The sequence below is a fragment of the Cherax quadricarinatus genome, chromosome 62, assembly GCF_038502225.1.
Source record: "Cherax quadricarinatus isolate ZL_2023a chromosome 62, ASM3850222v1, whole genome shotgun sequence".
NCBI lineage: Eukaryota > Metazoa > Arthropoda > Malacostraca > Decapoda > Parastacidae > Cherax > Cherax quadricarinatus.
The window spans coordinates 10,467,229-10,470,695 of record NC_091353.1 but is presented as its reverse complement, the minus strand read 5'-3'; positions in this window follow the sequence as shown (position 1 = coordinate 10,470,695).

Below are 3,467 nucleotides of genomic sequence, written 5' to 3'. Positions count from 1 at the left end.
TGACACCACCATCACCTGGCTCACACCTGCGCTGACACCACCACCACCTGCCTCACACCTGCGTTGACACCACCATCACCAGGCTCATAACTGCGCTGGTACCACCACCACCACCTGGCTCACACCTGCGCTGACACCACCACCACATGGCTCACACCTGCGCTGACACCACCACCACCTGATTCACACCTGCGCTGACACCACCACCACCTGGCTCACACCTGCGCTGACACCACCATCACCTGGCTCACACCTGCGCTGACACCACCACCGCCATCACCTGGCTCACACCTGCGCTGACACCACCACCACCTGGTTCACACCTGCGCTGACACCACCACTACATGGCTCACACCTGCGCTGACACCACCACCACCTGGTTCACACCTGCGCTGACACCACCACCACCTGGCTCACACCTGCGCTGACACCACCATCACCTGGCTCACACCTGCGCTGACACCACCACCGCCATCACCTGGCTCACACCTGCGCTGACACCACCACCACCACCTGGTTCACACCTGCGCTGACACTACCACCACATGGCTCACACCTGCGCTGACACCACCACCACCTGGTTCACACCTGCGCTGACACCACCACCACCTGGCTCACACCTGCGCTGACACCGCCACCACCTGGCTCACACCTGCGCTGACACCATCACCTGGCTCACACCTGCACTGACACCAAAATCACCTGGCTCACACCTGCGCTGACACCACCACCACCTGGCTCACACTTGCGCTGACACCACCACCACCTGGTTCACACCTGCGCTGACACCACCACCACCTGGCTCACACCTACGCTCTCACCACCACCACCACCACCTGCCTCACTCCTGCGCTGACACCACCATCCTCACCACCTGGTTCACACCTGCGCTGACACCATCACCACCTGGTTCACACCTGCGCTGACACCACCACCACCTGGCTCACACCTACGATCTCACCACCACCACCTGCCTCACTCCTGCGCTGACACCACCATCACCACCACCTGGTTCACACCTGCGGTGACACCATCACTTGGTTCACACCTGCGCTGACACCACCATCACCAGACTCACACCTGCGCTGACACCACCAACACCAGGCTCACACCTGCGTTGACACTACTATCACCAGGCTCACACCTGCGCTGACACCACCATCACCAGGCTCACACCTGCGCTGACACCACCATCACCAGGCTCACACCTGCGCTGACACCACCATCACCAGGCTCACACCTGCCCTGACACCACCATCACCAGGCTCACACCTGGGCTGACACCACCATCACCAGCCTCACACCTGCGCTGACACCACTACCACCTGGTTCACACCTGCGCTGACACCACTACCACCACCTGCCTGGTGTCTCCAACACCGTGGTGGAGAGTGCTACCACACCATCACCACCACCACCCGCCTGGTGTCTCCAACCGTGGTGGAGAGTGCTACCACAACACCACCACCACCACCTGCCTGGTGTCTCCATCACCGTGGTGGAGAGTGCTACCACACCACCACCACCACCACCACCACCTGCCTGGTGTCTCCAACACCGTGGTGGAGAGTGCTACCACACCACCACCACCACCACCACCACCACCTGCCTGGTGTCTCCAACACCGTGGTGGAGAGTGCTACCACACCACCACCACCACCACCTGCCTGGTGTCTCCAACACCGTGGTGGAGAGTGCTACCACAACACCACCACCACCACCTGCCTGGTGTCTCCAACACCGTGGTGGAGAGTGCTACCACACCACCACCACCACCACCTGCCTGGTGTCTCCAACACCGTGGTGGAGAGTGCTACCACAACACCACCACCACCACCTGCCTGGTGTCTCCAACACCGTGGTGGAGAGTGCTACCACAACACCACCACCACCACCTGCCTGGTGTCTCCAACACCGTGGTGGAGAGTGTTACCACAACACCACCACCTGCCTGGTGTCTCCAACACCGTGGTGGAGAGTGCTACCACACCACCACCACCACCACCTGCCTGGTGTCTCCAACACCGTGGTGGAGAGTGCTACCATACCACCACCACCACCACCTGCCTGGTGTCTCCAACACCGTGGAGGAGAGTGCTACCACACCACCACAACCACCACCACCACCACCACCACCACCACCTGCCTGGTGTCTCCAACACCGTGGTGGAGAGTGCTACCACAACAACACCACCACCACCACCTGCCTGGTGTCTCCAACACCGTGGTGGAGAGTGCTACCACACCACCACCACTACCACCACCACCTGCCTGGTGTCTCCAACACCGTGGTGGAGAGTGCTACCACACCACCACCACCACCACCACCACCACCTGCCTGGTGTCTCCAACACCGTGGTGGAGAGTGCTACCACACCACCACCACCACCACCACCTGCCTGGTGTCTCCAACACCGTGGTGGAGAGTGCTACCACACCACCACCACCTGCCTGGTGTCTCCATCAACGTGGTGGAGAGTGCTACCACACCACCACCACCACCACCACCACCTGCCTGGTGTCTCCAACACCGTGGTGTAGAGTGCTACCACACCACCACCACCACCACCTGCCTGGTGTCTCCAACACCGTGGTGTAGAGTGCTACCACACCCCCCCCCCACCACCACCACCTGCCTGGTGTCTCCAACACCGTGGTGGAGAGTGCTACCACACCACCACCACCACCACCTGCCTGGTGTCTCCAACATCGTGGTGGAGAGTGCTAACACACCACCACCACCACCACCTGCCTGGTGTCTCCAACACCGTGGTGGAGAGTGCTACCACACCACCACCACCACCACCTGCCTGGTGTCTCCAACATCGTGGTGGAGAGTGCTAACACACCACCACCACCACCACCACCTGCCTGGTGTCTCCAACACCGTGGTGGAGAGTGCTACCACACCACCACCACCACCACCACCACCACCACCTGCCTGGTGTCTCCAACACCGTGGTGGAGAGTGCTACCACACCACCACCACCACCACCACCACCACCACCTGCCTGGTGTCTCCAACACCGTGGTGTAGAGTGCTACCACACCCCCCCCCCACCACCACCACCTGCCTGGTGTCTCCAGCACCGTGGTGGAGAGTGCTACCACACCACCACCACCACCACCTGCCTGGTGTCTCCAACATCGTGGTGGAGAGTGCTAACACACCACCACCACCACCACCTGCCTGGTGTCTCCAACACCGTTGTGTAGTGTGCTTCCACACCCCCCCCCCACCACCACCACCTGCCTGGTGTCTCCAACACCGTGGTGGAGAGTGCTACCACACCACCACCACCACCACCTGCCTGGTGTCTCCAACACCGCGGTGGAGAGTGCTACCACACCACCACCACCTCCACCTGCCTGGTGTCTCCAACACCGTGGTGGAGAGTGCTACCACAACACCACCACCACCACCTGCCTGGTGTCTCCAACACCGCGGTGGAGAGTGCTACCACACC